The following is a 23104-nucleotide window of genomic DNA, read 5'->3' on the forward strand; positions in this document are numbered from 1 at the left end:
TTTTAATTCTTTATCGAGTGAAAATTTTTTTTTTAAATATCTAAAAAAAAAGAAAAGAAAACCTTGAATAAAATAGAAAAAATTGTCGTCAGCGTCCAATATTTACTTGACAGTATAAGCAGAACATAGGCTTCCAATTAAAAAAAAAAAAAATCAACGTTTTATAGGTAAATTTTCAAAAAACACTTTTTTTTTTTAATTTACAATATATTGTTTATTGATCTTTTCTCTTCAATTTGGGATATATTTCAAAATGAAGGGGGGCGGGGGATGAATTAAAAAAAAAAACCGTTTGTCTAAAATATTAAATTCAGTTTATTGAAAAAAGCATAAAATTTCACATTGACCCTGAAAATATCGTGAAAATTTAACCAATAGAAAAATTTTGATAGATTTTTGAAGTTTAAAAATAGAAAAAAAAAAATTTGATTTCATTAACTAAAAAAAAATGGCTTCATGAACGCGCGCCGGCACTTTGTAAACACTGGTTTTTAAAAAATAAAAAATATTTCTATTATTTCTTAAACAACTTTAAGTTTATTTTGGAAGTATATTCCATAAAGAAAATAAAAACCCACTTTTAAAAGAGAAATTACGAGTTTTTTTTATCTTATTCGCAGTTTTGTGTTAGGGGTGTTAAAAATTCCCCCAAAATTCTGACACACCTATTGTATTACTGTACACGTGAAATATTCACATTTTAAAACTAAACTATTTTCTGTTGCACATTCACCTTTTTGAAACTGCTAAAAACAAAAAAAATGTGACACCTTCATTTTTCTTTTTTTTTTTTTTCTTTTTTTTGTGTATATTTCTGTAAATATATTTTTAAAATATCTAAATAGTTTGACAAAATATAACAGCAATCTGGTAGCAGTGTCAGAAATCACCATTAAAAATGCGTGATAAAAACTTGAATAATTACTTACTATCTTTCGAAGCTTATAACTATTTGAAAAATGTAATTTGACCCCTAATTTTTTTCCCCAATAAAAGGAGCAAAGACCAAATTTTATAACAGGTTTAATAGCAAAATATGCAATATTTGTTTTTTTTTTTTAATTGGTTTTCTTTAAAAAAAGATTTCAAGAAAATCAACTTACTTCGAATATAATAAATATATATAAATTCCGAAAAATCACTTACCTATAAAAAATATTAATGGGTACTTCCATTCTTCATTGTTAAGAATTTATCCATATTTATATTTTATATTCCATGTACTTTTTAAATAAAGAATTTTTTAAGCAAGGATTAAAAAATACTGCGATACCAGATGGTCACAACTGGAATACCGGAAAGACAATTTCTTAGACCTTTCTTAGAGTTGAGAACCATGGTTACCTGTAAGCGCCAGAATTAATCTCCCCCTTCTATTTCTAGCACGTGTTTGCTGTAAACAAAAGTTAGTCAACATGGGCCATCGTACTTGATAAATGATCACACTTATCAGTTTTTGTCATTTAAAAAAATTCCCACTCGACCAACTTTTTTTTCTTTTTTTTTTTTATCTAAAAAATTTTGATTAATTTATGTTTTTTGGAATATATTTTGATTCTGTCATAAGTACATACCTTATACAATTTTTTTCTTTATTGTTTTTTAATTAAAGGGATAATTTGAATTTTGGACAAAAACTGAAAAGTTCTTTTTTTTTTTTTTTTTTTTGTGTGCGGGAGGAGAGGGTGTGTTTTCTGTCAGTACCTGTAACTTCATGTGTAAAAGAGGAAACCATCGTGCAAGGGTGTTTCCCAAAAGGCTGTCTCTTGCATCCGAACCATCAGGTTTAGCTTTCTCTGTTTCCATTCTGCTAGATTTACAGCAGATGTGCTAACAGTTATATCTCATAGGATTAGTGAATCTCTCGACAAAGGCTTCCTTTCTAGGGCAATTGCTCTTGACATATCAAAGGTCTTCGATAAGGTATGGCATAAAGACCTACTTCACAACATTTCCAGCTACGGTATAACTGGAAATGTTTTCTCAATTATTGAATCATTTCTCTCTGATAGGCTCATAAGAGTAGTGGTTGGACAGAAATCAGAGGCCCACAGTATTAATGCTGGAGTCCCTCAGGGGTCTCTTCCTGATCTACGTCAATGATCTCCCAAAACACATACTTAAATAATTCATTGACATCTAGGCTGTTGGAAAACTGCTTCTGTTGTACCAGTATTCAAGAATTCTGGTGAAAGGACAGACCCATCAAATTATCGCCCCATTAGCCTCCTTCCACTTTTTGCCAAAATATTTGAGACCATAATTAACCACGCTCTAATCCATCATCTTACAGATGCTAAACTACTGACTGACAAACAATATGGATTTAGACAAGCCCGTTCCACAGCAGACATCCTCACCGTGATCTCTGAACGTATATACCAATCACTGGACAAAGCGGGGGAAGGCAGAGCGGTAGCTCTAGATATATCTAAGGCTTTTGACAGGGTATGGCATGAGGGTCTCCTCAGTAAAATCAGATCATACGGTATCACTGGTAGAATACTTAACATAATTAAATCCTTCTTAGATAAGAGAAAAATCCAGGTTGTCCTCGACGGTCGCACATCTAAACAATATGATATAAATGCGGGAGTGCCCCAGGGTTCTATCCTTGGACCTCTATTGTTCCTGATATTCATAAATGACCTCCCCGACAACATTGCCTCTGAGATGGGTATATATGCTGATGACACTACACTCTATGGCAGACACGACAGGAAGACGAATGAACACATTTCTAAAGAAATGGCAGAAACACTAGAGGAAGACCTCCAATCTGTAGTGGAATGGGGACAAAAGTGGTTGGTCGCGTTCAATGCTGCCAAGACTAAACTAGTTTCATTCAATAATTACAAGAAACCCTCTCTACCACCAATAGCAATGGCCAACGACTCTTTATCTGAGAGTCCATCTTTCAAACTCCTTGGCCTAACGTTCACAGGAAACATGAGTTGGAACAATTACATTGAAGGCATTGCCAGGGCCGCTGCAAGAAAGGTGGGCTCTCTCTACCGTGCTAGAAAACTACTAACACCCGAAAGTATCCTGTACCTCTATAAGGCCACCATTCGCCCATGTATGGAGTATTGCTGCCACATCTGGGCTGGTGCATCTGCTACTAGTCTCTCGCTCCTTGACAAGGTTCAAAAGAGAGTCGCAAATCTGATAGGCCCTGAACTGGCATCTAAGCTTCAGCCTCTGTCCCATCGACGAAATGTTGCATCCCTCTGCCTGTTCTACAAGTATTTTAGTGGTGAATGCTCTGATGAACTGCAATCACTTGTGCCCCCACGACGCGAGCACCCTCGACAAACCCGACAGGCTACTAGATCCCACCCCCACACTGTAGAGGTCCCTAGATGTAAAAGATCTTTTTACTCCAATAGTTTCTTCCCCAGAACCGCAAGACTCTGGAATTCCATTCCAGGTCCCTGCTTCCCCAACAGTACTGACGTGCAGAAGTTCAAGTGTAACGTGAACCGACACCTTGCTGCCCAAATCCCTACATAGTACCCCAGTAGTTGTTGCCCCTGATAGTAGCCCCCTACACCAAAGTGGCAATTTGCCTTGTTTGGGGTGAAAATGTAATAAAAAAAAAAAAAAAAAAAAAAAAAAAATGCTGATGACACAACCATCTATGGCAACACATCACGCTTCTGGGTTTGACCTTTACTCCTGATCTGAAGTGGAACACGTACATCAAGTCTGTTGCCAAGGTTGCTGGGAGAATGGTGGGGTCCTTCTACCACTCCAGAAGATATCTCACTACTAATGCAGTTCTCTATCTGTATAAAAGCCAAGTACGTCCAAGGATGGAGTACTGCTGCTACATCTGGGCAGTAGCTGCTAAAAACAGCCGATCCTGCCTTAATAGAGTACAAAATAGACTTTGTAGCTTAGTGGGGGATGCCTTTTTCTCTTCCCTGAAACTTCTCTCCCATAGAAGAGACGTTGCGAGCCTGTCTTTGTTTTATCGTTACTTCCATGGCAAGTGCTTGTCTGAGCTCCAATCTCTAGTCCCCCCCCCACGCCAATCTTTCACGATAAACACCCGTCTAGCTGAAACCACTGTCAATAATTTTCCCCCCCTTTTATCTGTGCCTAAATCAAAACGTAGATTCCATGAACAAAGCTTCTTAGTTTCTTTTGTAAAAAGTACACGCCTGTTTCCCCACCTGACTATAACTTGGATGTCTTCAAGTCCAACATAAACAAATTCCTGATTAATCGCCCCCTTAAGTAAGACACTTTATCAAATCTCCAATACTAACGATTATTACAATACTATCTCATTGATTACTGTACATACAATAACCCTTATCCCCGAGTGGCTTCCGGGCCTTGATAGGTGGTAACCTCCATGTAAAAAAAAAAAAAAAATGTTACGATGTAAACAGTTTTAAATAAGCAGAACATAAACAATATGAACAGAACTTTTTCTTTTTTTTTAAAACTTATTTTAAACATACAGGACTTTTTGGTAATTGTGCATAAAGTGAGAACTTAACTTTCAAACCTACCGGAAGCTGACACCCGCGTCTCTCAATAGATGTATGGAAGCACAAAATAGTATCTATTTTCAAATATATTTCTTGTTTATTTTTCTTTTTTTACCACTTATAATAAAATATATAAAAATATGTAAACTTTTATTTTTTCGTCTCCCAATTGAGGTATGGAGGCGTAAAATGACTATAATTTTCAAATATTTTTTTACCTCCCTTATAACAAAAATATATAAAGTACATTTTTTTATTTTTTTTAATCGCCTATCTTGTCAAATAACTATGTTAATGTTATATATATATATTGTGAAACTATTAGATATTATAAAAATATATTTACAGAAACATAAAAAAAAGAAAATGGTGAATGTGCAAGATAAAATAGTATAAGTTTTAAAATGTGAATACTTCACATATGTATTAAAAAACATTAAATTCAAACAACATAAGTACGAATCCAGTAGATCTTGCCGAAACAGTTATTTTTAATGCTTAAAATTAAACATAGAATATATTTGAAAATTGTATCCATTTTGTGCTTTCATTGAGAGACGCAAAAAAATTGATAAGTTTATGTATTTTTATATATTTGAATTATAAGGGGGTGAAAAAAAAGTATATTTGAAATTTGTATCTATTCTGTGCTTCCATATCTCAATTGAGAGATGCAGGTGCCAACTTTCGGTGTGTTTGAAAGTTAGGCTCTCACTTTATGCACGATTATCGGGTAATCATGCATAAAGTAGTTCATCGAAATAAGGAAAATTAATTTTGAAAATACTAATATAAAAAAATAGTGTGGTAACATACCAATGGTTCTTAATTATTTGGAATTATGTAATCAAGTAAAAATTCCATGAGCATCTTCAAATTTGCTAGAATAACTTAAAATTTAGTGATCCAAGTAGAAATAGATTGATTTGAAATAAGTTTTTTTTTTTGTTTTTTTTTAAATTTAATTTTACTGTGCAATAATTTCAGTTTGAAATAGGTTAAACTTAGAATTGCTTAAAGTCCATTGATGACGGCCCAGTAATACAAATTCTGAATTGGGACATGTCAGCGAGAATAAAACGAAAGTACGGTCTTAGTGTTATATTCGCATATCCCTCTAAATTGACATGATAAACCAGAAAATGCAGCAGCAGCTGCAACAGTCAATAATGGCGACACTAAGACAAAGATGTTCATCAAGTTAATACAAATGAACTCCATAAATACACACAATTTCAAAGCCCATTCTCTCACATACACACATCAATAGAATAGCTCGCACATCACTTCAAACCAAGAAAACCGCCAGATAAAGCTGCACAACAAAAGAGAAAACCAAAATGTAAAACAAGCATCGCAGTAAACGCAACTTATTAATGCAAATAAATATTACACAAAACATTGCAGCAATTCAACATCAACACCAACTTGGTTACATTCACAATTTTTTCAGCTTTTAAATCAATATAACACATGCATACATACACCAAACAGACGGGTCCCTAAAACGCATTAAGACACAATAAGCAAACAATTAAAATAGCAAAATGTAAGCTAATTATCTGTTTGCCCTTGTCTTCAACTACGTCCGTGACATCACTATATAAACACTAGCCGTCGCGACAAAAAAGCAGTCGCCCAGAGTCACAGCAAGTTGACCAGCATGGGATAATTATCAGCTCCGTCGGATTCCCCCTCCTCCTCTGACGTTAAACCCACTTTCACGCGTGCATCATCCATCAATTTCTCCACGTGGAAACACCAACAGCAAGAATTAACATTTTCACTTATTTCATCACAATTTCATATTAGCGCCCGACTTTTCTCTCCTAAGAAGTACAAATATTAACTTTACGATAAAAATCTTTCTTTCCTGAACATTCTTACGAACTTTGAACACTGTTTTGCTTTCTCGTTAAGTTTGTTTTTATAAATAAACGATTGAGAAATCAGTCATTTGAAATTGTCTGGTTCCTTCTCGCCACCATACGCTTATTCATAATATAACACCAGTGTTATATTATGAATAAGCGTATGGTGGCTAGAAGGATATGCGAATATAACAATATGCTACCATAGATGGTAGTGTCATCAGCATAAATGTTTACGAAGGATGTAAGGATGTGATATGGAAGATCATTAATGTAGACCAGGATGGACCTCTGAGAGACTCCAGCATTCATAATGGGAGCTTCTGAATTTTGCCCATCAACTACTCTAATAGGTCCATAAGAGTAGTAGCTGATGGGCAAAAATCAGAAGCTCACAGTATGAATGCTGGAGTCCCTCAGAGGTCCATCCTGGTCTACATTAACGATCTTCCATATCACATCCTTACATCATTCGTAGACATTTCATGGTAGCACATCTAAGATCGTAAACGATCAAGTTCTCTCTGATTCTCTCTCCTCTGATCTTAAGCAAGTGGTGCAATGGGGAAAGGAGTGGCTGGTTACTTTTAATCTTTACATCATCAACGCTCTGATCCCCATCTGGCATCAATTGAAATGAATGGCTCTCGTCTTGGGGAGGTCTCGTGTTTTGACAAGCTTCTGGGCTTTACCTTTACTCCTGATCTGAAATGGAACACTTACATCAAATCTGTTGCCAAGGCCGCTGGAAAAAATGGTGTGATCCTTCTATCTTAATAGTTTATTTTGGAAGTATATTCCATAAAGAAAATAAACCACTTTTAAAAAAGAAATTACGAGTTTTTTATATTTTATTCGCAGTTTTGTGTAGGGGTAGGTGTATCAGAATTTTTGTAGGAATTTTTGACACCCCTAACACGAAACTACGAATAAAATATAAAAAAAACTCGTAATTTCTCTTTTAAAAGTGGGTTATTTTCTTTATGGATTATACTTCCAAAATAAACTATTAAAGTTGTTTCAAAAGTAATAGAAATATTTTTTTTTATTTTTTAAAAAACAGTAATGAATTTTACGAACTCAATATTTTTCAATTTTTAAACTTTAAAAATCTATCAATTTTTTTATTGATTCTATTTTTACGATATTTACAGGGTCGATGTGAAATTTTATGCTCTTTCCAATAAACCGAATATAATATTTTAGACAAACGTTTTTTTTTTTTTTTTTAATTCAGCCCCCCCCCCCCAATTTTCAAGTGTCTATTAAAAAGTAAATAATTTACTCACCAAAGTTTTATATATCACAAATTGAAGAGAAAAGGTCAATAAATAACATATTCAAATTTAAAACAAAAAAAAAAAGTTTTTTAAGAAATTTACCTGTAAAGTCCGGAGTTTTAAACCTTTTTTTCTTTTTTCTTTTTTTTTAACCACGTTGTTTGTTTTTTTTTTTTTTTTTCTTTTTTTAATGAAACCTTGGTCCTTGCTCCTTGAATTGAAAAAAAAAATTAGGGCTTGAATTACATTTTTCGAGTAGTTATAAGCGTGGAAAGACAGGGGGTCGAATAATTCACGCCTCCCATTTTGAAATGTCTATTAAAAAGTAAATAATTAATTTACTCACCAAAGTGTTAAAAGGTCAATAAATAATATATTCAAATTTAAAACAAAAAAAGTAGTGTTTTTTTAGAAATTTACCTGTAAAGTCCGAAGTTTAAAACCTTTTTAAAAAAAACTCACGTTGTTTTTTTTGTTTTTTTTTTATGAAACCTTGGTCCTTTCTCCTTTAATAAATTGAAAAAAAATTAGGGCTTAAATTATATTTTTCGAGTAAGCTTGGAAAGACGGGTGGAATTATTCACTATTTTTCACGAAATTTCTGACACAGGGGTGTCAAATTCCACAAAAATTCTTATACACCTACCGCCCCGCCCTTCCACCGCCAAACGTCAAATCAAACGATAAAAATACATGGCTAAATTTAGTTTTAGTCGCTACCAGGCCTCCGTAATTAATTATACCCCCCTCCCCAACTTGGAGTGCTTTCCTTTTCTGTTTTATTTCTTTTTCAACTAATTTTGAATTTTCCACTCAAAAAGTGCTATGTATTTTTGAATATTAGGAAATTCTATGTTCTAGAAAAATAAATTAAAATTAAATTACACCCCCCCCCAACTTGGTGTGCTTTTCTTTTCTTGCTTTATTTCTTTTTCATCTAATTTTAAATTTTCTGCGGGAGATTGGTACGCCATGTGAGAAGGCAGTTTCCTAGGTGGATTTGAAGCAAGCCGTCGTTTATGCTGCCGCGCATGCGCGTAGCGTAAACGGAATCTGTAAAATGGCGGAAAGTAGTTCGTGTGTTCAGGGGTCAATACCATGCAAATGGTAAATTTGCTCCCGGTTTGAGTATCAGATTGGTTGTCAGCGACCTCGATTACCCCTAAAAAAACACAAATTAGAGTGGTAGGTGTTCTGTTTTAACGTATCTGAATATTTACCTTTTTTTACGACCTTGGCCCAGCGTAGTATAAACACCCCCAACCCCCTATTAAGAACGGCTTTCGGAATAAACACCCTAACCTCTCCATGTTAAGAACGGATTGGGGCTGTTTATTCCGAAATCCGTTCTTAACATGGGGAAGTTGGGGGTGTTTATGCTACATTGGGGCAGGTCGTAAAAAATACCGAAAGTTGGAATTATTTGAAATGCGGGTACTTATATATTTTTGCATATTCTTATAGCAAATCATCCTAAACGGGGAGGGGGGGGGAGAAAATTGGTTCAAAAATATTGTTTTAGCGATCGAGACAAAAAAAAATGATGGGAGTTTTAAAAAATTGAAAATATATTAAAAATAGAAAAAGTTTTCTTTTTCATATGATAAAATTCAGGCTTTTATCTTTCTGAAAAAAAAGTTTCAAGAATAATGAATTTTAAGATTTGTAATTTTGTACTTTCACCTAACAATTTAATAATAAAAATATATCGTAAAACTTGGAAGTACTATTTAAAAACAATATAGCAAGTGCATAAACACCAAATATAAAATTAAACTAAAAAAGTCGTTAAATTATTGGTTACTTTCCTTCCATTTGTGTATGTGGGCACGGTGGCCGTGATGTGGGGAGGGATATTTTATCCAATCAGAATTGAGATTTTGAGTTGGCATAACATCCCCACCCCCACCTCCCACCCGGCTTTTTCTCTTGTAAGATTCCTATTATCCAGAGTCCGGACATGTACGAGATATAAGCATTTTGTAGATATCGCGCTAAAATAATTTGGGGGAGCGATGTTTTGCAAGTAACAATTTAATAAACAAAAAGATACTGTGAAAATTGAATGTAACTTGAAAATACTATTTAAAAAAAACAAAAAACAAAGTATCTTCAAGTACCAAAGATCACACAATAGATTACTAAACTAGAACAAACTTGAAACTAATTTCTTTTACACAAATTATTAAATTTCATTTATTTTATTTTTCTTTCTTTATTTATTTTTACATAAGCATCACCGTGACTACAGTTTCCTTCATACAAACTGAAGGTGGTTTTCAAATATTTTGTCTAATACCGGACCGCTTTCAGATTTTCATTTTTACTTTTTTAATCTATTTAGATATTAAACAATGAGGGAGAGGGTTTCTTTTACAATCCAGAGGTACGAAAATATGGTTAAAAACCAAATATTTAACAAATGTTACCAATGGTAAGATAAGTTACTCTTCTGCCTAGCTGGGTAAGTTTTTAGTGTTTTTATTTGATGTAAAATTTTTATCAAGTTCGGAAAGCAAGTAGTGTCGAGCGTTACACAATAACAAGAAAAAATTGGCGCGGTGTATCCCTAGGTGTATCAGTATTTTTTTGGAATTTTTGACACCCCTAACACAAAACTGCGAATAAAATATAAAAAAACGTGTAATTTCTCTTTTTAAAGTGGGTTGTTTATTTTCTTTATGGAATATATTTCCAAAATAAATTAAGTTGTTTAAAAAAAATAGAAATATTTTATTTAAAAAAAAAAAGTGTTTACTTTGTAAACACTTTTTAAATAAATAAAAAATATTTCTATTACAAGTTTTTTATATTTTATTCGCGCGTTCATGCAGCCATTTTTTTACATATGAAATCAATTTGAAATTTTATGAGTTGAATTTTTTTTCAATTTGTAAACTTTAAAAATATATCAATTTTTCTATTGGTTTAATTTGTAAGATATTTTCAGGTTCAATGTGAAATTTTATGCTCTTTCCAATAAACCGAATATAATATTCTAGACAACCTTTTTTTTTTTTTTTCCCCTTATTTTAAATGTTTATTAAAATGAAAATAATTAATTTTCTCACCTCAAATTTATATATCACAAATTGATAAAAGATCAATAAATAAAATAGCTAATTTAAGACAAAAAAGTTATTTGCAAATTTACCTGTAAAGTCCAAAGTTTAAAACCCCCTTTTTTTTTTTTAACCATGTTGAATTTTTTTTTTTTTTTTTTTTTTTTTTAAGTGAAACCTTACCTTGTGATAAATTTTTTCCTATTTCATTAATTTATATATATATATATATATATTAAAAAAAAATTCACTCCAAAAAGAAGAAATAAAATACATTAAATCAAAAATCGGTAGAGTGTGTGTGTGTGTGTGTGTGTGTTTTTTTTTTTTCAACGGCAAAAACTGATAAGTGAAATGGGATCATTTTCATCTATGGTGGCCCATTTTTACTAACTTTTGTTTACAGCACGCAATAGAAAGATACATTAATTCTGTCACTTAAAGCCTACGGAGATTTATACTCGAAGAAAAGCAGACATTTGTCTCCTTTTATTTCAACTGTGAAAAACATGTCGCATTTTTTTGTTTTAATCCTTGCTTATAGTATTTTATTTAAAAAGGACAGGGAATATAAAATATAAATATGGATAAATTCTAAACAATGAAGAATGGAAGTACCCATTGATTAGTATTTTTTATAGGTAAGTGATTTTTTTGGAATATATTATCGAATTAAGTCAAAATTCATTGATTTTCTTTAAAGAAAACCGATAAAAAAAAAACAAATATTGCATAATTTGTTATTAAACCTGTTATTTTTTTTTTTTTTAATTTGGTCTTTGCTCCTTTAATTGAAAAAAAATTAGGGCTTGAATTACATTTTTTTCAAGTAATTATAAGCTTTGAAAGATAGGTCGAATTATTCAAGTTTTTCTCACGCATTTTTAATGGCGATTTTTTTTTTTTTTTTTTTTTTTTTTTTTTTTTTTTTTTTTTTTTTTTTTACATCTTTGCAGTTTCGACAATGACTTAAAAATATCAAATAAACTGACAAACCCACCAACAAATATGATCGTGAAATTTGTTGGGTGGGTTTTTACCACCATTTTGTTGATTTTTATTTTTAAGTAATTGTTGAGACTTCAAAGCCATTTTTTTTTCTTCTCGTGTAACGATCGACACTTGTTTTTTGAACCGAATAAACATTTTTAAAAAAAAAAACTTTTCCAGTTAGCAAGAAAACTTCTCTTGCTTTTAGTAACATTTGTTATATATTTGACTCCCCCCCCCAAAAAAAAAAATTTGTCCATTGTAAAACAAACCTCAAATCAGCATAATTTTCTTTCATAAAGTCTATTTGATACAACAAAAATACTAATTTCAAACTTGCTACTTTATCCATCCTCTGTAGTATTTTTGTATTCATGAACAAATGTGCATTTTCGAAAGTTATAGGTGCGTGCATTGATAGCGAAAACTGATAAAGGATGGCTTATCATAAAGCCGGCGTATCATGATTAAACCAGTAGTTTAAGATTTTAATGTTTACACATAGACACTCCCGTTTAATTTGTATGGATTTTAACTTTACGATAATAAAATTTAACCTACTTTTACTCTTAGATTGTTAGGTGAAAGTACAGATTAGTTGCCACAGTAACATAAGTGCATAAGTACCAAAAGTGTTACGTCAAGGATTCGTCACTTGACACTCAGCCCAACAGGTGAGGGGCCGGGAACCGGCCCAGCACCTGTTGGACTGAGGTACACCGCCTGGGTAATACCTAGGAGGTCCACCCTCCCAGGCCTTGCCACCGGGCTTTCCGGTGGGGCAAGTTTATTGCTTGCTGCCTGAGGCGCCCCGACCGGGGAATGCTGACGGGGTTACTCAGGCAATTTTTAAAATTGCAGGAGTGCCCCTCCTTTAGGGGAGCCTGCGGGGTCCCACTTTCCAGGCCTTGTGCCAAATAATGCTGATGTGGGCAGCATTTAAATAAATACATGTCCTGGAAAAGTTAATTCTGATTAGTGTTAACCTGTTTAAAAATATTCTTTTATTCTGGAAAAACAACCAAGTTAGTTTGCTTATTCTAAAATTGGTAAACATAAACCAGAAGGAATTTTTCCAGAGCATTCATCGTGGAACAGAATTGGTCAGCAGAAAACGGAAGTAAACACAGATACTAGGAACTTGATGATGACCAAAAAAAATCTTTAAAAAAATACAAAATTAGTTGCTTTCAGTTTGTTCTATATTTTCCCCACCCCCGTTCCTTAATTATGGATCTGAAATAAAATTGTATTACTATTTTGATATTACCTTCGCTTCTTAGGTCACTTAGTAAGTCTAATTGGAACAGTGAAAATGGAATTTTTGGTTTGAAATATAACTCAATCCCAAAACTGAAAAACATTTTAGCATGTACTTTTTTGGTAGTAAAGTATAATAAAGGGGGGGGGGGCTGCTTCAGTATAATACAATTTAGTGGTTTTATTTAGTTTGTTTTGCTTCGCGATTTGTTCAGTGGCTTTTAAACTCCATGATATTTGTTGAATACTTTTAACTCCTTCAAATCTTTAATTACTTTGTTTTATTGAGCGTTTCTCTCGCAGCCAGGTGCAGTTAAGACTTATCTGCTTATTCAGTTACTGCGAAACCAGCTGTTTAGGGGACACCTTTTCTAAAAAGCGCTTAATCTGAGAAATATAAGATTTACAAAGAAAAGGTTATCAGCTTAACTGCTGAATTATATTGCAAATACAGTCGGGAAAGATGCAAGAAATTGTACAATAATTGCTTTAACATCCTCCTGCGATTTTAAAATTAAACTGAAATAAATGCAGCGAACTTTGATCTTTTTTGATATTTTTAAAATCAGTTTGTTCAAGCTGGGGATGGAGCATCCTGCCAGATACCAAGCATTCACTTGCTAACTCAGATATTCCAACCGAGAGATCTTAAGATTCTGTCCGTCCATTTATTTGAATCTCTTGCACTTGGTTTACCAGGTGTATTTGCCAGGTAGTTTTTGAAATTTATTTTATAGGAGTCCAGTTACTCCTATAATAACTGGAATGATAAAGATCTTAAGATTCCAGTTTCTTTTCATGTCATACATAAGATCTTGGTATTTCGTTATCTTTTCCCTTTCAGCTGTATTTAACTTAGCATCATCATCGATGACACTAACTTCTAAGTTTGCTTCTTTCTCCTTTTTGTTCCATATCAATGTCGGGTTTTATGGCTCCCATTTTTCTAGGTGCGTTGCTGTAGGTATTGCATAGTCATAGTGGATGGTGTATGACTTGTTTCCGACTGTTATTGCTGGTAAACATGTTCGCAAGATTTGCTGCTGCATTCAATATTCAACTTTTTACAGCTGGCCCACTGGGGATATTTACATCTCCATTGTGTCGGGTCGTATAATAGCCATCCCACCAGCAGAACCTTACAGCTCACACTCTCTACTTCTGTGAGGCAGAGCCTGCACTTACTGCCATTGTTGAGATCACTTTTTTTCTTAAAAGCATTGGTCATAAGTAGGACTATGACAACAGCATATTCTTTTCATTGTTTTGACTCCCCAGTATTTATCCGACACTGTTAGACAGTTAATCAACTGAGAACCACATCAATCTCTATAAAAGCATATAAAATATCAATGGATCAAAACAATGAAAATAATATGCTGTTGTCCTAGTCATAAGATTCGAACCTGTTGTGCCCTTTAAAGCATAATAGCCATCCCGTATATCTATACTCCTACAATTTTTTTTTTTTGGGGGGGGGGGGTGTATTGATATTCATATTAAAAACCCTTTTTTTTTCTATTTATTTAAAAAGAAAATACAACTTTGTTATATATGGGTCATGGAATTGCATTCATCTGCAAAAGATCTAGCTAATTTGCATTTTCTTTTAAACATTCATTTTAATTAATTTCCTATTAGTTTTTTCGGTCTTCTGGGGTGATCATCTTTAATTACGTGTAATTATATTCATACAGACATTCTACATGATTCATATTTGCGTAAAAAGGTTATAGTAAACATAAACCTCTTTATATATTTATGTATGCGTATATATATTTGTTTAAAAAAAATTTTGCCTACTAAACTCTGTCAGTTTTTGGTCTACACATGAAACTTAATATATAGAGTGTTCGAACCCATGCAAAACTTTATATTTGTGTTTTAGCCAGGGAAAATTGGTGTGAAAGTTAAAAAAATGGAATTTTGTTAGATGACTGTCGAACAACGACATGCCTAACGTAATAGCTATTCGTTCGTGTTTTAATTCTTAGCCTTGCAGCAAACGGATCTTCATAACTTGGCCATTTAACATCAAAGGAAAAAGTAAATCGTAAGCTAAACGTTTTGGTTTTGATTTTCAGTGTTGGTGAATGAGTTTTTTTTTGTTTTTTTTGGGTTTTTTTTTTGTATAATTACTATACATTGGATCCAATATAATAAATACGAAATCTGCTTTAATCAAAATATATTTAAGCATATTTTATGACTAGGCAATGCCGGGTGGCCTGCTAGTGTGTATGTGTGTGTGTATATACATATAATTGCTCATCCACATAATGAGGTTGAAACGTCCGGTTCCTACATCTTCCAAGGTTTTCCTTTTTGTTTTGATGTTAAATTCCTGTTCAGTCGTTCTGTAACTAAATTCCTAACTTTACCCACCTGAAGTTGCTCAGGATGTAATGAAGTTATTTTAATTTTATTTAACACATAAGGTAAACAACTATCTCAATCTAAAATATACTGATTTTTTTTAAAGTGATTTAAGGTGTGTGGTAGATTGATTTAAAAAAAAAAGAAAAAAAAAATTGTAGTAAATTACATTATTATATTGCCAATAACATGATACAACAATAACAAATGAAAATCTGCTAGTCAGAAACAATTTGATTTATTAGCTGAAATGCTATTTAGGTCTGATGTTGGAAATCAAATAGTTGAATGTAATAATTAACCAATTTTTTTTTTTTTTTTTTTAATTGATGTTCAGGTTTTTAGACTTGAAAGTGGAGTATAGTTTTTGTTGACTGAAAAATCTCAAATCTGCGAAGACGTTGACATAATGCTTTCCTGAGTTTGTAATTTGCTGGAGTAAAACGATTCATTCATAAAGCTTGACATCCGTTTTTTTATTTTGTTTTTGTGTTTTTCTGAATTGTTCCACTCCTGTAGAAGTTGAGTGCTGATAATATCACATTCCTCGAGAAACATTAAATAGGAAAAAAAATAAATGAATAAAAAGTATTTAACATTTATTTCAATTTTCACATTAATACCTCTAAGCTCGACTTTCATCTTTGCTGCAGTTTAGAAAAGTTTTTAGTATATGTTGTGGGGAAACTATTTAATTCCCTACATATTTGTAAAAAAAAAATAAAATAAAATACTGTATTAGCTATACTTATCAAACGTTGCCCGGTATGCAGTGTTTTTTTTTTTTTTTTTTTTTTTTTTTTTTTTCCACATTCTTTTAATGTATACAGAAAAAGTAGAATACAAGTTTAATTTCAATTAAATTTCGAATTTTAGTTATCCATTGGTTTTCAGTGATTATTCCAAAATGTTTCATATTACCAATCTTTCAAACTTTACAAACTCATTTTTAATAAGGTAGTGAAACATTGCCAGTAAGAAATGAAAATTTGATAGAAGCAAAGTTTGATTTGTTAGCTTAAATGCTATGTAGGCCTGACTTAACATCCGACAAGATAAGTCTGTTAGATTGAAAATTATTGAAAAGATTTGAGATTAATGATTTCATAATTGCGGGAAATGTGTTCCTTTATTAATGGCTGGAATGACAGGTGATCCAAATATTTATCTCTCATCAAATTTAAAATTTTTACCTCCGTTGTTTCAGAAACCTATAAAAAAAAACTGATAAGCCGGCTTTAAAAACTGTCCCCCTATTTGTCATTTTTGCTAGTACCTAGTAGTAAGTTTTCTATTTGGTTAGTAAACGAAAATACTTTGCCAAAGATCAACTAAAGATATTCTAAAAATTAAAATAGTGTTATTTAAAAACAGTTATTAAAAAGGGAAACTAGTTTTATTTCACTGATATATATGCTTTTGAGACGTGCACTAAAAAAAATAAAAAAATCCAACTGCCACCAGAATGATTTCTTTCGTTTGAAAGTTCTCCTTTCTATTTGTTTCTGTAAGGATTTTCTGAAAACTTTTTCTTTGACGTAATTTCCCATGATGCATTTCTCGACTCAAAAGTAGCAAAACTAGTGCAAATGCCCATGAAGAAATTTGGCTTCTGTATATTTTGTGGGTAGAACAACATTCATGGATGAACACCTCTATAAGAGCATAAGTTCTCTGTTTTGTGTGTCTTGGATGACGTGCGTTGCAGTCTTCTGTTCTGTTTAGTGCAGAGTTTCCCAATTGAGAGCTTCTAGTAATATTACTGGATGTTTCTTAACCCACTTTCTTTGGGATTCACAATTCATGTGAAAATTTATTGGATCCCACTTATTAATTAGGAAAATTAATTCAAGAATCGTACCGTGTAATTTTGACAAAGTTTAAATAGAGAGCGGCAGTACTAGGGGTCTATCTTCAAAAACCATTTGCACCTAGCTTAATCTCTTCATTAGGATGATAATAGATAGAGAAAAAAAGAATTTTTGAAAAAAAGTCATTTTTGGCATGTGGGGGGCTTTTTTTACAATAGTGCACCCCCCCGGGGGGGGCCAAAAACACCATTTGCAGCAAAAAATTTACATTATGCAAAATTCCATACACCTAAACGTCCTAAATGGATACAAATTGGTATAGATAGTTGAGACTGATGATTTCTAGCCATTTTTGAGGCATTTTTGCGTTTATAGGATGAAAAGAAGGGTCAAAATGAGCCGAAATTTGCTCAAAATTACCCGAAATCTTAAAAAATCAGCTATTTGGCTACTATGTTACTCCAAAAACGTCCGAAATGACTATGAATGAACTTAGTTGGCTAAAACTTACATTACCCCATAATTTCTAGCCATTTTTGAGGCATTTTTGGGTTCTTAGGATAAAAAGAAGGTCCAAAATGAGCCGAAATTTGCCCAAAATTACCCGAAACTTAAAAAAACGGCTATTTGGCTACTATGTTACTGGCCAGGCTCATCGTTGCTTAACTTTGGTGGTCTGACGGGAACCGGTGTGTCAAACATGATTATGCCAATTTTGCATTACAGTTCGTATTATTAGAACAATGTAACGTGGTTGTTAATCTATGTGTCGTTACATTTTAACACTCGGATCCAACACATCGTGTGTGAGACAGTCTCAAGGAAATAAACAAAAGGAAGAAATTTAACTTTACCTTTTTCAGTTTTAACAAAAGGCATTTATTACTGATACTTTCTAACAACGCATTGCTTATTGTTTTAAAATCTTACTTCATGTAATTAACCAAACCCTACTGTCTCAACATGTGTTTAAGTTTTTCATGTCACCATAGAGCCACACGTCCATCTCATGGCAGCATGCACTTTTTTCTCGTCCTCGTCACATTGTGTGAGTGTTTTTTTTTCCTCTGCTGTAGCATCACATTGCGCACCAGCTTGGTCATTTGCATGTGTCCTGCTGCTGCTAAAGAGTTAGCGGCTCTGTTATACAATAGTCCGAAGAATCCAAATATGAAATTCGGAACAATAGTACCAATGAGTGTGGTTATCTGCAAACAAGTTGACGTCTCTGCCTTCTATTTGCAGCTTGATTTATGTTACAACAGTTCTGTCAAAGATCCTTCACCCCCATTCGCTTTCATGGTTAATCTGATAGTGATTAGCTATTGATTTGGTGCTGTACTATGTTTAATGCTTATCACATAGTTAAACATCTGCATGATTAGATGGTATCGTGTCATTTGGTTCTGTTTATTTTGACAAATACTTTGTTCACAGTTAGGCATAATTTCGATGATTTTTGCAGCTAGGTTGTGTTTAACCCTTCATCACCTAGTTGAACTAATTCGTTCAATCATAAATAAATGAATATAACGGCATAAAGTGGGAATTGATTGAAACCCGCTTTGTACGTATTAGTTCAGTATCTGGGTAGATGCCAGATACCTTCTGATGGCAACTGTCCACTAAAATTAACTATTTTTTTAATCATCTACATCATAATTCAGGTCATAAAGGGTTAATATCTTCAATCAAAGACAGTGTCACATTCATAGTTTGTATGATGCTAGGGCTGTATGGATTTTCTATAAAGAAAAATAATTTGCCATTCCCAGAAAATGGAGGGATTTAACATCTGTTTCTGAGAAATGTTTTTCTGTCTTTAATTTTCCATGTCATCAGCTAAAGTCTTTTGACACCGACATTATAGGCCACTCATGGTGATATGCAATATAATTTCCACTTCTCCAAAAATCTCTCCTTACCAGAGGCCTTCGCTTGTTCGGCTACACCCTTTGACACTTGGGTGACTTCATTTGTGAAGTAATCAATTCAGCACTACCACTAGGCTGGAAGAAACATCACTGTGGTCAACTTAAAACCTGACTCAGGACAGTTAAGCAAAATGCTGAACTGATTCTGGACCCCATTTTTACAGGATCCATCGTTGGAACTGCAAATGGCTTGACCTTATGACAGGAGCAGGCTGAAATTGCCATGCCTGGTAAGACATGTTGAAATGGTTCGAAAGAGTTGGTCCAACCGACCCAGGGGGAGTGCTGCAACCATGACGGTCAAGGCGATCAAGTCTGGAACTGGTTCCAATTGTTTTTGGCACATATTGGTTTCGAAACCTAAGCGGTTATAAGTCTTGGCACGAATAGAGCAAAACCACAACTCTAACAAGATACGGCACATATAAACAAAGCGGGTCACTCCTGCAATTGCTACAAGATGTAAGAGTGAAATGCATTGTGATTTCGATGAACTCATTACCAGCTTTCATTCCTGTTTTGCTATCTTATATTTTTTTCTTCAGACAGCTATCAAATCTTTGTATAACTTTACTAATTGTCTATACTCTTTTATTAAAGAGATTATTCTGTATATAGTCTGATGAATTTGAGAAATTCTTGTAAGAGATATTGCGCTTTTCTGACTGGTTGTTTTTGTTTAATTATACTTTTTATTTGGGCTGTGACTTGTCCATAGTGTATATAGTGGCATTTTTCATCAGTGTTATTGCAGTCCAAAATGAGGCTATAATGACAAAAAATCCTGCACTGTATATGAATGGTGTAAACCTAGAATTACTTTGTGTGTGTGTGTTCCCCCCCCCCCCAAACATTTAACAGTATCCTCATTTACAACTGATGTTTGTAATGTTTATATTCAGATCATATGACAGTACAGTAGACCCTGGGATATGCCATTAAAAATTCATAACAAAATACAGTACAGTATATAATACATGTGTGTATATAATCAAATAAAATAAATAACACTGTAAGGCGGGGCAAATACCATAACCAGGGTCTGGAAAAATATTCCCGATCGTGACCTGAAAAGAAACGTATCCTAAGGCCACCATATCCTGGGGTTCTACTGTATTGTTATTTTTACATCTTGTCTAATTTTTGTAGCAACTTGAAATAGCTGCAAATTGCCTATTACTGATGGCATTGTACCCCTGCATAGTCGACAAAAATCATCTTCGAGGATTGTCTGCTCAGCCTGAAGCCCTTGTTGATCGCAACAGTTGCATGCAAAGGCAAGAAAGGTTTAGTTCAAAACACAAACTAATGTCGTAAAAGCAACGTTTTTACTTAATTGATTTGTGGCTTTACATTTGACATGTCTATGCTTGCCACATGCAGGAGCAGGGAATGATGGCTTTCTTATGACAACTTCTGAATTTTCACCAAAGCAGTCGCGTAGTTCTGACACTGCCAGGTTGTCACTTCTACTGCTGTAAGGAAGGATGAGACTTTGCAGGGGAGGTGGGGGTCCATGTTATAGGTTTCCTGATGATGCTGATTTTTTTTTTTTTCATCCAGTGAGTCCTGGGACACGCATCTTATTAATCAATTGGAAATTTTATGAAGTGATTTTTCTCTTATGGTGGTTATTTAAGAATGTCTACATAGTACCCCTGTTTTGTTATGGTTGTGAAAGCTGGACTATCTACCCAGAAATACATTAATAGCATAGAAATTTGGTTTGTGAAACAATTGTTAGGGGTCGTTTTGAAAGATCACATTTCTAATGAGGAAATCTGGAGTAGGTCTGGATACACTAAAGGAATGATGGAAACTATTATGAAAAGACAAATGTTCTTAGGGTATATTTAACATTTAAAGAAGCATAGAACATCTGGTAGAATGCCATGAATGAAAAGGCAAGGTTGACTTGATAGACAACTTGATCAATTGGACGGGCTGTTTCAGGTTATGGACAGCCACCCGCATTGGAGAACCATGGTTGCCAACGCTGTTAAACGGCAGGTTCACTGATGATGACATAGTACCAAACTGTCGGATTGGAATTTTTTTTTTTTTTTTTTTTTTTTTTCCTGTATACATAAATTCTGGCATCTAGTAAAATTGGTTAGAATGAGTTTGAGTTGTCAGCTTTTTTTTTTTTTTTTTTTCTGGCTAGCATAATTTTATATATTTATCAAAGTGAAATTGTGTGTCTACATTTCCCGACCAAACTACTGTCAATTTACAGTCTACAGACTTGAGATTTGGGAAAATCTTTTGAATCAGTTTTCAGACAGAAATTTGGCTGTCAAAAGGTCAAAGTTCAACGATTTGACCTTCTGAAAACTCTACCAAACTCTAAACACTTGAAATTTTAGATGTAGGTTAGTTGGACAATGATCAAACGTTTTAATTTGATTTGAGCCCAAAAAAAAATGTTAAGGGGGTCAAAATTGGGGTCAAAGTTTAAAAAAATCTTTTACCTCTGCAGTCTCTACCAAATTACTTAGCCAATTTTTCGTCTAAACATTTGAAATTTTACATAAAGTGTATTCATATATAGAGCAAGCTTTTTAATTGGTTTTTGGCCGAAAATTTGGCTTCCAAGTGGTCAAAGTTGGAAAAAAAAAAAATAAAAAAAAATTGATGTTTAGTCTCTTGCAAACTATTCAACCAATTTTGGGTCCAAACATTTGAAATTTTACATAAAGGGTATTCAGACATGCAAGCTTTTTAATCAGTTATCGATTTTAGTTTTACTGGAAGCTTAAATCAAGTAATATTTTATATTGTTACTAGCCTAGGTGTCCGGCATTTCCCGGGTGTTTGGTGTGTTGAGCAAAGAAAAAAAAGTGTTAGTAGGCAGGCTCAAACCTGTATCGCAAAGGCGGAAAAGAAAATGAAAAATACAGTGACATCTTTGCTGTAGCACCCTCGTCAAACTGGAAGTGACATAGGTTTAAATTGAAAAGAGGGAATGACTTTCGAAAATATCAGCGAAAAAAGCGCCCATCCTTCCTGTAGAAAAGTGCCTAGTTGAGGGTGAAGGGATTAATGTTTTTAGTCAATTTTACGATATTTGTCATCCAAAGGGTCTAGCTTCAAAACGATACTGATCTCGTGAAAATCTGTCACCTCTGTCGAAAGTTTTAGGCAGACATACAAATCTGAATACATTTAAACAGACAGGTGATTTATATTATAGACTACCAACAGTGGAAAATTTTTCTTGAACCAAAATCAAATTTAAAAGAAAATTAATCATTTTTAACATGTGAAAATAGGCACTAATTTTTCTGATACCCCAAAAGTTCCGATTTTTCTGATTCGGATTAATTGTCTCAACACTGTTAGCGTAACCATTGGAAAAATCAGCTTCATTACTTTCTCTAAATATCGCAAGGACTTTTTTCAATTCTTGGAAAATTATAATAGGAAACTATTTCTTTTAATAACGATTGAAACTTTTGAAATAATTTTTTTTTTTTTTTTTCCAGAAGATTACATTTTTGGTGACTGTTTATTTAAAATAAAAAATTATGTGAATTCATTTGTTATTACCTAACAAAAAAGGAAGAAAAAGTACTGGATGATTTTTTAACAGTTTATATACTTAATGATTCTGAGTAATATATTTATATAAATAATGGCTAGGTGTATCAGAATTTTGGGGGAATTTTTGACACCCCTAACAGAAAACTGCAAATAAAATATAAAAAAACTCGTAATTTCTCTTTCTAAAGTGGGTTATTTATTTTCTTTATAGAATATACTTCCAAAATAAACTATTTAAGTTGTTTAAAAAATAATAGAAATATTATTTTTTATTTTTTAAGAAACAGTGTTTACAAAGTGCGTGCGTTCAGGCAGTCATTTTTTTTACATAATGAAATCAATTGATTTTTACGAGCTGAATATTTTTCAATTTTTAAACTTTAAAAATCTATAAAAAATTTTCTATTGGTTCAATTTTCGATTTTTTCAGGGTGAATGTGAAATTTTATGCTCTTTCCAATAAACTGAATATAAT

General features: G+C 33.1%; 1 protein-coding gene across 6 annotated transcripts in view; it reads left to right on the forward strand.

The window, feature by feature from the left end:
• LOC145303481 (lamin-B1-like) overlaps positions 1-23104 on the forward strand; it is a 101924-nt gene that overhangs the window by 8638 nt on the left and 70182 nt on the right. The window lies entirely within an intron of this gene.

The sequence above is a fragment of the Euprymna scolopes genome, chromosome 19 (assembly GCF_053919585.1).
Source record: "Euprymna scolopes isolate OS-2025 chromosome 19, ASM5391958v1, whole genome shotgun sequence".
Taxonomy (NCBI): Eukaryota; Metazoa; Mollusca; class Cephalopoda; order Sepiida; family Sepiolidae; genus Euprymna; species Euprymna scolopes.